Here is a 14,706-nt window from a genome sequence, read left to right on the forward strand (position 1 = left end):
TTCCCGCCTGGTTTTTAAATTCTGGAGTCCGTTGAAATGGATTGCCTCATTTCCAGGCTTCCTTCATAGTGGAGTGTATATGGGGTCGAGATCTATGTGTTTATTGATGGGATCCACAGCGCACCATTCTGAGGAAGGGTCATCAGACCCAAAACGTTAACTCTGTTTTTTTCTTCACAAGTGCTGCCAGATCTGCTGAGCTTTTCCAGCAACTTTGTTTTTGCCCTTGGGAACAGTTCAGAGAATGTTTAGCAGACTAACAGCTGCAAAGGGTGGGTTGTCTGATGAGGAAATGTCAGAAAACTTTCGAAAAGTTTAGAAAAGCACAGCAAAGTAAGAGAGACGTTATTAAAATGTAAAAAAAAAGCCTAAGGGGTCTTGACATTGTTCATGTGGAGAGGATGGTTTCCTCTTGTGGAAGAATCTAGAAGTAAGTGTCACTGTTGCAGAATAAGACACAAATAAGAAGAAATATTTCCTCACAGAGTGTTGTAAGCCCTCCTCAAATAGTGGTGCTCATCTTTTTAAGGCAAATGTAGGTCGATCCTTGATTAGCAAGGTGAAAGTTTACCGTGGGTAGGTGGGAATATGGAGTAATCAATTCGGTCATTATCTCACTGAATGGCTCAGCAAGGTCGAGGAACCAAATACTTTACTCTGAATTCTAATTTGTATGTTCAGATGATACTGCTGAATTGAAGAGAACAATTTAAATTGAATAGGAGTGTTAATTGCAGTGAACTGGTTGAAATCATTGAGACTAATTGAAACCAGGCAGGTAATCACACTGGGATAGAAAAAGTCTTTACGTGGCCTCATCAATGGGAGACAACTTGGGAAGCCTCAATCAATAATCATGCATCCAATCAGTCAATCCAAATCCAGAAGCAGATTGCACATGTTCTCTTTCAAAGAATGTATTCTACATTTAAAACCTTGGGGAGAAGGTCAAAAATAGAAAAGATGAAAATAAAAGGGAAATATAACACAGTCAAATTGCAACCAAGGAAATCCAAAAAGAAAAATGAAGGACTGGCATCCAGGTGTCCAGAATAAATGTGGGATCTGACCCATATCTTATCAGGAACAGTAACCGGATGGCAATTTTTGCAGAATTGAACAATCGCTGGCAAAACAGCAGACTGAAAGCCCAAGATGCCTGGTGGGCTTTTGAATCTGTGGGACAAAACGTGAACCCCTCTAGAGTTGAAGGAGCTGCAGCATAAGATTCAAAACAGGGGACGGAGAGGATTCCTTCCTTTTGAGATGTCCTCCTGTTGCATCTTACAAATATTGAAGAACAGAAATGGTCACATAAGCTGTAACTGGATAGATACGGTGACTACAGGGTCATTGCATTTCTGTGATTCTGAATTCTGAGACACCTTGTGTCATATTATAAGGCCACATTCACATTGCTAGGCAAACACCTCGAGTATCCACAGAGTTTCTGAATGTACATGTGGTGGCAGCAGTTCTGTAGGTTGACTGGAAAATTCTAATTGGTCTCTGATCATTAGCCTAAATTTGTAATTCAATTAAATTAACAAACTACTTACTGCTTGTACACAAATAGCTATTCTGCATTTGATTCAGACTTCAGGGTGGTTTCTGGGAACTGAAACATAGTGGGAAGCCATCATGTTACCTTGAGTCAAGACATTTTGCTCCTGCCCCTTTCTATTCCTAGCTCCATATTCACACTAAATTTCTTCCTGAAAAGTATGCCTCAGAACGAATTTACAAAGACAAATTTTGAAAAGCTGGAGCATGCCATTAATGTATTAATTTAAATAAAACAAAGAGATGTGCCTTGACTTCATTATAATTAATTTGATGTAAATTTAGTGGTCTTGACCTTGTTCGCACATATTTTATGCAATAGCATGTCTAACCAAATGAGCATGAGGACCAGATAATTGTACTCTAAGAATGGACAAGCCTCTGAGTTGACACTAATTCATCTGATCTCCAAAAGGATTTTTATGATTTAGCAACTTAATGGCATCATACCCAAAACAGCAGAGCTTAAAACTTGGTGCAAGATGCATTTTTCTTCGTGTGGTTGCAAAGAAATATTTTGTTCCACAATATCAAGAGGAAACATAACATTTAAAAACATTATCTTCCATGCATTTGACCTGATGTTACCAACACCAAATGAAGACATGTTGTGTCTTGAAGGATACTGTGAAAATTATATCCTGATATCCAAAGTGAAGTTGGAAAGTGTTTGTTCCCAAAGTTGATGAGAGTATGAATTCTTGGTTAAATTTTATTCTGATTTAGCTGCATTTTCTGACTCACTTGTACTGGTTCATATCGATGTATTAATATAACAAGGACAATGCAACAAATGAGAATGCCTGAAATGCAATTATTTATAGGAATCCAATTAAAATAAATTTAGATACATGGGTACGACAGTGAAGGTAATACAAATAGAAAGAAGATGATATCCAGAAGAAATGCAAGTAATATGGAGTCGGGCCATGTCAGGTGCAAAGGGTTATACTAGAGCTAGAGTAAAAGGGCAGAGGAATTCTTGTTAATGTTACTGGGTGGGAGGAGCCTGGAAATTGAGCTGATCCAAGGCAGGGATATGGTCAGTGGAATCGGTGTAGGTGAAGATTGTGGCTGACTTTGAGGTTTGGGAGCACTTTGGTTTGGGAAAGCAATCCGCTCATTGGTGGGGAGGGTCCTGGAGCATTCTGAGGGTGTGAGCCCGCCCTTGGAGTCCTCCTGGCCCATAATCAGTGTTGGAAAGGCACTCACCTGCTGAAACCTTGGATTTTGAAATCCAAACGTCTGTTAAAAATGGAAGAACACGGCCTCATTAGGATATTCAAATAATACTTGACTTGATTTGATTTGATTTATTATTGTTACATGTACCGAGATACAATGAAAAGTATTGTTTTGTATACTATCCAGACAAATCATACCTTACATAAGTACATCAAGGCAATAGAACAGAATGCAAAATATAGTGTTACAGCTAGAGAGAATTTGCAGAGAAAGATCGATGCTAACGTTTAAGAGGTCTATTCATAAGTCTGATAACAACAGGGAAGAAGCTGTTTTTAAATGTGATGGTACGTATATTCAAACTCTTGTATCTTCTGCCCAACAGACAATAGGCAATAGACGATAGGTGCTGGAGTAGGCCATTCGGCCCTTCAAGCCAGCACCACCATTCATTATGATCATGGCTGATCATCCACAATCAGTATCCTGGTTCCTGCCAATGGAAGAGGGTGGAAGAAAGTAAAACCAGAGATTGAGATCCACCATTGTTTGAAATCTGACACGCTTCAGTGGTGTCATCAGCAAATTTGTAAATGGAGTTAGAGCTGAAGTTGGCCACACAGTTGTGAGTGTGTAAGGAGTATACTGAGGGGTTGGGTACACAGCTTTGCGGGACACTGCTGCTCAGGGTTATTGTAGAGAAAGTGTTGCCACCTATCCTTACGGAATTGCTGTCTGTGGGTCAGGAAGTTAAAGATCTCGTTGCAAAGGGGAGAGCAGAGTTCTTGGTCTCGGAGTTTGGGGATAAGTTTTGTTGAAATGATGGTATTGAAGGCAAAGCTAAACTCAATACAAAGGAGTCTGACATGGGTGTTCTTGTTATCCCAATGTTCTAGGGATGACTTGAGGGCCAGGGAGTTGGTGAATGCTGTGGACCTATTGTCATGGTATGTGAATTATAGTAGATCAAAGCAATCGGGGAGGCTGGAGTTCATGTTACAAACCTTTCAAAGCGCTTCATAATGATGGATATCAGAGCCACCGGGCAGTAATGATTAAGACACGTTGACTGAGTTGTCTTTGACGCCAGGGTGATAGTGGTCATCTTGAAGCAGGTGGGAACAGTTCAGCATCCTTACAAAAGTTTAGTCATCCACCATGCAAATCATTCCCAATGAAACCAGAAGTGAATGGGCAGGAGGTAAATTAGGAGCTGAGTTGTGGATCTTTGAAATTTTATCCCACTCTCTTACTTGAAAAACATGGAAACATGCCCATTGCTTTTGTCATTTTTTAAAAACATACTACTATCACATAACATAGTAGGACAGCATGTTAATCATGGTCCTAGAGAAGCAGTGGGTCATTAATGCCTTTGAAGAAAGGAAATCTGTTATGCTTGCATGGATTTATCAACATGTATTTTGACTCCATCACTGTATAGCTACTTATTAATAGCCTTAGGACATGTAGGGATGATAATAAATACTGCCTTTCCATTTAAAGAACATTTAAAAACTCAAGGTTCTGCAAGTTTGATTTGTAATATACTTGCAGAGCACATCAGTTCGATGCAAATACCTATGTTTTAATCACTAAAGGACTACACTGAAGAAAATTATACTTCATTCATGGTCATACTGTGAACATCTATTCACATCCATTATCTGTGAGTCACTTCCGAAACTTGGTGTTGATAAAATTCAGTCAAAGCTGGTTAACTAAACTGTAGTTACCTTACTCAGCTAGACCTCCCACAAGTTTGTAATTATCATAATGTATATCTGTTTCCACGGCAAATTGATTTTGTTCAATCCTACACACCAGTGCTATAAATAGACAATTAGCTCTTAATTTAGCCAACAGGAGGTGTGTCTTGAAGTAGTTTGGATATCCCAATGTAGCTATTTGAAACTGTGCTTAACCAAAATACAACAATGTTAAGCTCCTGGATTGTATTTTCAGCCAGGAAGCCAAAGACATGAGGTGCCCTATAACATTTTGTTTTCACAAATATTAAATGGTAGCATACAAATTAACATTTGCAATCAATGTTAAATAGGAGAGAAGTCAATGCCAATTTTTGAAAATACATCTTGCAGTGTTCCGTAAGTATCAAATCACACCTCACGCCAATAATTAAGATGTTTGAAATAACAGAATATTCAATCAGATGAAGTATTTTGAATAACAATGAAATTTATTTACTTTGGATAAAATCAAAATACTGTGCATGATGGAAATCTGAAATAGATAGAGATCATGTTGGGGAAAAAATAATCAAGACGAGTGATAAAAAGGTGTAGAGATGGATGAACACAGCAGGCCAAGCAGCATCTTAGGAGCAGGAAGGCTGATGTTTCAGGCCTAGACCCAATCATCCAGCTCTACACCTTGTGATCTCGGATTCTCCAGCATCTGCAGCTCCTATCATCACTTAGGTCTAGTGATAACTGTTGACAGAAGTGTTAACATTTTGGCAATGATCTAACTCTTCTTCCGAACTGAAAAGTGTTAGAAAATGATTTTGTTTACAAAGGCAGAGATTGTAAACTAGGATAATAGAGATGTAAAATGGATGTAAATTAAGGTGTGGAGGGGTGAAAATGTGAATTCTTGGCTGAGACTAAAGTAAACAACACACAAACAAGACAAACCTTTGAGAGGGGAGGAGCAGAATGTATGAAAAATGGAGGATAATTGTCATGAAGTCAGGCTCTGCCGTTGTGGAACAGAAACAGAGGTTGCTGGAAAAGTTCAGCAAGTCTGGCAGTGTCTGTGAAGAGAAATCAGAGTTAACGTTTGGGGTCGGGTGACCATTCTTCAGAAGGTTCTGCCAGACCTGCAGAGCTTTTCCAGCAGCTTCTGTTTTGTTTCTGATTTACAGCATCTGTGGTTCTTTCAGTTTTGCTGAAGTTGTGGAATTCAGTATTGAGTTCATGGGGCTGTAAAGTGCTGAATAAAAAAATCTGGTATTGTTTCTTGAGTTTGCATTGCAGCAGGCCCAGTCAGAACTGTTCATGTGAGAGCAAGGTTGTTTATCAAAATGGCAAGCAACTGGAAGGTCGAGATTATTCAAAACATGGACAAAGCAGAGATTGCTCCACTAGGTAATTAATCAGTCTTCATTTGGTCTTGCCAATGTAGTGGAGATTACCAAATAAAAACCAAAAGAACTGTGGATGCTGTAAATCAGGTACAAAAACAACATTGCTGGAAAAACTCAGCAGGTCTGGTAGCAACTGTGAAGGAGAAAACAGAGTTAATGTATCAGGCCCGGTGACCCTTCCTCAGAACTGATGGTGACTGGGAAAACATTAGTTTATATGCAGAAAATAGGGAGGTGGGTGGGATAGGGAGTAAACGATAGGATAGAGCCCAAAGAGAGAGAAAGGCAGTTGGACAGACAAAGGAGTTGTCAACGATCAGCCTGGGAGGGTGAATAGTTGTTAATGGGGCCTATTAGTGACTAACTACAGGAGTATCTAGTGGCAGGCTGTGTGGTAACAAGTCCTGGTGTGTAGGGTGGGGGGCTGAAACATGAGAGAGTTTAGGTCTGAAAATTATTGAACTCAATATTGAGCCCAGAGGGCTGCAGGGTCTCCAAGCAGAAAATGAGGTGTAGTTCCTCCAGCTTGCGCTGGGCTTCACTGGAACACTGTAGCAAGCCGGAGACAGAGATGTTGGCCAGAGAGCAAGGTGGTGCATTGAATTGGTAGGCAACAGATAGTTCAGGGTCTTTTTTGTGAGCAGAACATAGATGTTCTGTGAAGCGGTCGCCAAGTCTACGCTTAGGTTCCCCAATATAGAGGGGACCACATTGTGAGCAGCGAAAGCAGTAGACTAGATTCTGGGAAGAGATAATGGAACTGCAGATGCTGGAGAATCCAAGATAACAAAGTGTGGAGCTGGATGAACACAGCAGGCCAAGCAGCATCTTAGGAGCACAAAAGTTGATGTTTTGAGCCTAGACCCTTCATCAGAAAAGGGTCTAGGCCTGAAACGTCAGCCTTTGTGCTCCTAAGATGCTGCTTGGCCTGCTGTGCTCATCCGGCTCCACACTTTGTTATCTTAGGTTCTTGGAAGTGCAGGTGAACTCCCTCCTAACCTTCCGCTCTCCGATGCTAAATGCTCTGTACTCAGCAAAGGCTTCAGCTTCACCCCTCTGCGTCCCCACCTGAATGAATTTCGGGCACGATATGATGCCGAACTGTTCTTCCACCGTCTTCGCCTCCGTGCTCATTTCTTTGGACACGAGTCCTCTCCCTGCCCCACAGACTCCGTTGCCCAACTCCAACACTCTCCCTCCACCTGGACCCCTTCCTTTGGTCCTTTACCTGCACTTGATCTTTTCATTGAGAACTGTTGACGTGACATCAGTCGCCTCAATTTCACTGCCCCTCTCAACAAATCCAAACTATCTCCCTCCGAACTGACTGTACACCGTACACTCAGATCTAACCCAAAGTTTGTCATCAAGCCTGCCGATAAGGGTGGTGCTGTTGGTGTCTGCTATACTGACCTCCACATTGCAGAGGCTGAGCGCCAGCTCTCAGATTCCTCCTCCTACCTTCCCCTGGACCATGACCCCACCATGGCACATCAGGCCATTGTATCCACTACGGTTATGGATCTCATTTCATCTGGTGATCTCGCCCCATCCACGTGCAAGCTAATAGACCCCCAACTGTTTCTACCTCCTGCCAAAAATCCACAAACAGGGCTGTCCCAGCAGACCCATTATTTCAGTCTGCTCATGCCCCACAGAACTTATCTCTTCCTACCTTGACTCAACCATCTCCCCCGGTCCAATCCCTACCCACATACATCCAAGACTCATCTGATGCTTTATGCCAGTTTCAAAGCTTCCAGTTTACTGGGTCCAGCCACCTCCTCTTTACTATGGATGTGCAACCCCTTTACACATCCATTCCCCACCAGGTGGGTCTTAGGGCTCTCCGCTTTTTCCTGAAGCAAAGACCTGAACCATCCCCACCTACCACCACCCTCCTCTGCTTGGCCGAGCTTGTCCTCACCCTCTACAACTTCTCTTTCAACTCCTCTCATTTTATTCAGGTAAGAGGGGTTGCCATGGGTACCCACAAGGGCCCGAGTTATGCCTGTCTCTTCATGGGGTACATAGAACATTCCTTGTTCCCGTCCTATTCCGGCCCCTACCCACAACTCTTTCTCCGATACATTGATGATATCGTCGGTGCTGCTTCCCTCTCTCGTCAAGAATTGGAAAACTTCTTCAATTTCAACTCCAATTTCCACCCTACCCTCACTTTCACCTGGTCTATCTCTTAACTCCTCCCGTCCCTTCCTTGATATTTCTGTTTCCATTTCTGGGGATAGACTGGCCAGTAATATCCATTACAAACCCACCCACTCCCACAGCTACCTGGACTATACATCCTTACACCCCAATTCCTGTAAAGACTCCATCCCATTCTCTCAGTTCCTCCTTCTGCGTCACATATGTTCAGATGAGGCCAACTTCAACAAGGCAGCATCCGAAATGTCCACATTATTCCTCAGCCAAGGATTTCCCAGCTCCGTTCTTCCTCAATCTGGTCCAACTCATCTCCCGCACTTCTGCCCTCACCCCTTCTCTTCCCTCCCACAACTGCAATAGGGTTCCCCTTATCCTCACCTACCATCCCACCAGCATCCACATCCAGAAGATCATCAGACGCCATTTCTGCCACCTCTACCAAGATGCCACCACCAGACACATATTCCCCTCCCCTCCTTTGTCCGCCTTCCGCTGAGACTGTTCCCTCCGGGACACCCTGGTCCATACCCCCTTTACCCTCAACATCTCCCCACAGCCCTACGGCACCAACCCCTGTAACCGGCGAAGGCGCAACACCTGTGTACTTACCTCCTCCCTCCCCAGTAACCAAGGGCCCAAACATATCTTTCAGGTGAAGCAACACTTTACCTGCACTTCCCAGAATCTAGTCTACTGCATTCGCTGCTCACAATGTGGTCTCCTTTACATTGGGGAAATGAAGCATAGATTTGGCGACCGCTTCGCAGAACATCTATGTTCTGCTCACAAAAATGACCCTGAACTACCTGTTGCGTGCCACGTCAATGCACCACCTTGCTCCCTGGCCAACATCTCTGTCTCCGGCTTGCTACAGTGTTCCAGTGAAGCCCAGTGCAAGCTGGAGGAACAACACCTCATTTTCTGCTTGGGGACCTGACAGCCCTCCAGACTCAATATTGAGTTCAATAATTTTCGGGCTTAAACTCTCCCGTGTCCCAACCCCCCACCCCACACACTAGACCTTGTTAACACACAGCCTGCCACTACACATCCCCCTGTTGTTAGTCACTAATAGGCCCCATTATCAACTATTCACCCTCCCAGGCTGATCATTAGCAATTTTTTGTCAGTCCAACTGTCTTTCTCTCTCTTTGGGGTCTATCCTATCGTTTACTCCCTACCCCACCCACCTCCCTATTTTCCCAGCCACCATCAGTTCTGAGGAAGCGTCACTGGACCTGAAATGTTAACTCTGTTTTCTCCTTCACTGATGCTACCAGACCTGCTGAGTTTTTCCTGCAACTTTGTTTTTGTCGTAGAGGAGATTACATTTTGAGCAGTGAATACAGTAGATTAGATTGAATGAAGTACAAATAAAATGTTGTATCACTGTAAGGTCTGTTCAGAGCCTTGGATAATGAGGGTAGGAGGTGAGTCAGTAAGTGTTGCATGTATTGCTATTGTCTGGGAAGGTGCCATGGGAGAGTGATGAAGTGTTAGTTGTGTATAAGTGGATTGAAGTGTCACAGAGGGAACTGAACTTACTTAATGCTGACAGTGGAGAGTTGGAGAAGATGTCCTGGTAGTGGTGTCCTCTGGAGGTGGTGAATGATCCTTCAATAATGATTAGTGGGTGGTGAATAAGATCAAGGGAACCCTATCATTTTCTGGGAAGGTAGGAAGGGTGAAGGCAGAAGTGCAGGAAATAGATTATTGCTTAGACATAGCTTAGGTTCCTATCAGCTGCAGTGGGGGAGAATTGCCTTTGTGGATAAAAGTCACTTTGAAACATTTTGGTGAAAGATGGCATCACCAGATCAGATGGGACACATGTGAAGAAACTAAGAGAACAAAATGGTATCCTTGCAGGGAGTAGGGCATAAGGAAGTGAAGTTGAGGTAACTGTGTGAGTTGGTAGGCTTCTAAGTGAAGCCAACAAAGTGTGGGGCTGGATGAACACAGCAGGCCAAGCAGCATCTCAGGAGCACACTAATTGATATTGGTGGACAGTCTACCCTCAGAGGTGGAAAATGAGAAGTCAACGAAAGAGAGGGATGAGTCAAAGACGAACCAGGTGAAGTTGTGAGAAAGAGTAAAACAAATAATTTCAAATTTCTTTCAGTTCTGAAGAAGTCATATGGAACTTGAAGCATTAACTTTGTTTCCAAGTCTACTGATGCTGTTAAACTTGCTGAGTTTCTCCAGCATTCTGTGTAATTGTTTATTTTTAATGGACTTCTTTCATAACATTGTACACATTCTAGCAATTTACAGCTGCTGACTGATTTAAGGCAAAAATCAGTGATGGGAACCTGTTATTGAAGGCACATGGTCTGCTATCATTATTTACAACAGAGATTGGAGAAAGAAGACTCTGAATGAGCTAAGGATGCTCAATATGAAACAGAAGAGATTGCGAGGTGGTGCTCCAGTTACCGTTGGTCACAACTTTGCCGTCATATTTAAATGTCCTTTGATATAGGGAGTGCTACGTGTATGGACAAATGAAGAAGACAACAATTCCAGCAATAAAGAAGACAACTCTATTCCAGTGAATCAAGCAAAAGGATGTTGGTTAAAGATCTCCATAAGACCATAAAACCATAAAACATAGGAGTGGAAGAAAGGCCATTCAGCCCATCGAGTCCACTCTACCCGTTTAATCATGGCTGATGGACATTTCAACTCCACTTCCCTGCATTCTCCCCATAGCCCTTGATTCCTTGTGAGATCAAGAATTTATCGATCTCCGCTTTGAAGACATTTAACGTCTCGGCCTCCACTGCGCTCCGTGGCAATGAATGCCACAGGTCCACCACTCTCTGGCTGAAGAAATGTCTCCTCATTTCTATTTTAAATTTACCTCCTCTAATGCTAAGGCTGTGCCCATGGGTCCTAGTCTCTCCACCTAATGGAAACAACTTCCCAGTATCCACCCTTTCTAAGCCATACATTATCTTGTAAGTTTCTATTAGATCTCCCCTCAAACTTCTAAACTCTAATGAATACAATCCTCAGCCGTTCTTTGTATGTTAAACCTACCATTCCAGGGATCATCCGTGTGAATCTCTGCTGGACACGCTCCAGTGCCAGTGTGTCCTTCCTGAGGTGTGGGGCCCAAAATTGGACACAGTATTCTAAATGGGGCCTAACTAGAGCTTTATAAAGTCTCAGAAGCACATTGCTGTGTTTATATTACAACCCTCTTGAGATAAACAACAACATTACATTCACTTTCTTAATCACAGACTCTACCTGCAAGTTAACCTTTAGAGAATCCTGGACCAACACTCCCAGATCCCTTTGTACTTCTGCTTTACCAATTTTCTCACTGTTTAGAAAATAGCCCATACCTGTATTCTTTTTTCCAAAGTGCAAAACCTCGCATTTGCTCACGATGAATTTCATCAGCCATTTCCTGGACCACTCTCCTAAACTGTCTAAATCTTGCAGCCTCCCCACCTCCTCAGTACTACCTGCCTGTCCATCTATCTTCGTATCATCGGCAAACTTCGCCTGAGCTGTATTCATCTTAGGTTAACCACCGGAAGGATAACTGTGCGATTTAAGTGGATCTGTTTTGCTCAAAAATTGCACTAAATGTATTGGATTTAGTTAGGATTGTGTAAACCAGAATCCTTTTAACAAAATCTAAGTAAGAGCTATTTATAACCTTGTAAAGAAACAAGGTAATGCCATTGTTGTCATCGTGAAAAATCAGGCAGCAAATGCATGTCTCCCTTAATATCATTAGGTAGAATTGCCTTATATTACCAACCAAAAGATGAAGGACTGGCACCGAGGAGTCAGGGCCAAATGTAATTACTGATCCTTAGCCTGCCAGGAACAGTAACGCAAAACCAATATTTGCAGGATTGGTCAACCGTGTGTGCTCGAAGTCCACTCAAAAGTGGGCTGTCAAATCCATCAGACAAAAAGAAGTGCCTCCAGAGGTGAAAGAGCCAGAGCCTGTGGTTACCGCTAAAGTAGGGAAGGTCCTCCCCAGTTGCACATTGGAGAAATTTGTGGAACATTATCCTGAGTTGAAGTATCAGAGAAATCCTGTCATGTCAGAGCTGGATCGTGAACAATGGTAGTTTTCCTACTTTTGAGCCAGGAGCCCTTGGTTCAAGTCTGACCAGCTCCAGAGGTGTATTATAACATTCCTTGAAAGGTTGACTTAAAATAAAACGTAAAGGAGTTTAGCAGACCTGTTAGCTCACTTCCTATGGCCTAAGCTCCATGTACTGATGATATTTCACCTGCACCCATTCATTGTGGGAAACGGGTACTCCTGCAACATCTGCACGCACTTTGTGTCTGCTGGAGGGACAGGTCTCTGCCCTAGAATGTGCATGATCCAACCATTATAATCCTGTGCAAGAACCAGGTTAGCCAACAATTGCCTCAACTATTGATGCCACACAAGACGATGCTGAGCACTAATACGACCACGATTACTCAAGAGATAGAATTCTGCTGTATTGTACCTGAACTGACCACATGCTGGTTGTTACTGAATTACATTCTTTTGCATAACCTGAGGCAAATGTTTCCTGTGTAATCTGCGACAAAGTAAACTGTTAAGAAACCTTAAAACTGAATTTCGCGTGTATACAATGTTCGGCTTTGTCCTTGGATTCATAAAATAATAGATAAAAACACAGAGAAAACGCAGAAGGTCTGGCAGCATGCGTGGAGAAAAAAAGAGCTAACATTTCGAGTCAAGTGATTCTTCTTCGGCTCGTTTATTTGCATCTCCAGCATCGGCAGTATTTTGCTTTTATTAAAGATATGTGACAGTCAGCTCTACTAGCGTACCAACAAATGGCCCTAGCTGTGACATCTTCATTGGAGAATGGCTAATAATAACAAAAGAACGAAAGGTGATTTTCCTTTTGGCATACTTTCTGCAAGATATATTTTCTGCGTATTATTTTGATACCTGAAATACAAATTGGCTGCTTATATCCTGACAGATCTTGTCTGGGTTGAGTGTTAAAAAAAATTCAAGAAATGATCTCTATTTATTTCAGAACTCGCTTCCCCTCCCCCATTTCTGATGAAGGGTCTAGGCCCGAAACGCCAGTTTTCCTGCTCCTGAGATGCTGCTTGGCCTGCTGTGTCCATCCAGCTCTACACCATGTTATCAAGAAATGATATAGTGGGTTCGTGGATCCTACATTCTGCTCAGATTTGTAATGTCGACCAGCAAGTCATTTTTATGCGCCCTCTTAATATATATTTAATCGAGACAATTAAACCTTTTAGTATTCACTAGATATTGCGGCAACTATTTGCTTGATTTGTGTGTGTATTTACAGCCTATACAGTTGCATATATAGAATATAAATATCCTTACTTGTGAATGCTAAAATCAAATGCGGGAAACCTGTAATAACCAAGCATGATACCATGTAGTTCGACAGAATTTATATTGGGAAATTTACTGAAATGAATTAATATTCCAGTCATGTCGCACCACAAGCAATTCTACTTCAAAGCCTAATGACAACAACCGTTAGATGTTCTGGGCGAATAAAGCGTGGGTAGACTGCTGAAGCTGTTCTCCCTTCCACTTGTTACGTCTTTTCCACATCGTTCTGCGTCTTTTCCAGCTAATGATCCATTCCAGAATCTTTTGGCATTACGTTTTTAGGATTGCACATGGAAATCAAACTACAGCCTGGCTCAAGTACTTAACATTGTACTTATTCCATAGGTATATTTGCCACAACCGCTCCTTCCACAGCCTTTTACTTGTCAAGTTACATTAAAAACACTTAAAAGTAGGCAATGTTCTACAGAATGAACAATACAATATTACTATGTATGTGCCAGATTTGCGAAAATATGTATTAGTCAATGAAGGAATTCATTATATTTGAAGATATGTAGATAAAATATTTCATTCAATTTTTGTACAAACGAAATTGAATGGCCTCGTAATTTCAAATTTAGCATGAAAAACTAGCCATTTAGCAGCTTTATTTATAAATCATCTGCATTTAAAAATCGATCTTCATTTACACTTGTTTTATTAAAATGGTATTACTGTTCCATTGCTGCAGAACTTCTGCTAAATTCGAACAGCCCACCGCTTTGAGAGTCGGCATGACTGTTTAAAGACAGACTTCTGCAAAATTATTGCAACATTTATCCCCCCAAAGCAGGGCGAGTGCAAATTTCATTCACTGAGTTAATTTAGAATAAGGCAGGAAATCAAGAAAGGGGCATTGATGGAACTAATTATATTTTATTTTCAAAGTCTGCGTGTGTTACTTGTTGCAGCGATTGACTTTCCCCACCCGCAACTAAATAAACGACGAATCGCTGTCAGTGAGCTACTTTGATGTTTCCGCTTGTTAATCTGGTGATCCAGGCTATTTCTGAGAAGTGCGATGATCAGATTTGCTCCATAATTCAAAGGAGAAGGAAGCGGTAAACTGAAGTAGGAGAGCAATGTGCTCGGAATTGCACTAAGCCTCCCTCAGGCTACATCTTCCTGCAGCTCCGCTTCTCGCTTGCCTAGCATTCAGGACACGCACTCCGCGAGTGAGTGCACGGAGACGCTGGGAGCGGCCGCACACACACAACACACTCGGGCAACCGGGTTAGGGAGCGAGTACTCGCAATGCCACTGGCGAACCAAACTCGGTTCAGCTTTTGTTTGTGCTGCG

The sequence above is a fragment of the Stegostoma tigrinum genome, chromosome 10 (assembly GCF_030684315.1).
Source record: "Stegostoma tigrinum isolate sSteTig4 chromosome 10, sSteTig4.hap1, whole genome shotgun sequence".
NCBI classification, from domain to species: domain Eukaryota; kingdom Metazoa; phylum Chordata; class Chondrichthyes; order Orectolobiformes; family Stegostomatidae; genus Stegostoma; species Stegostoma tigrinum.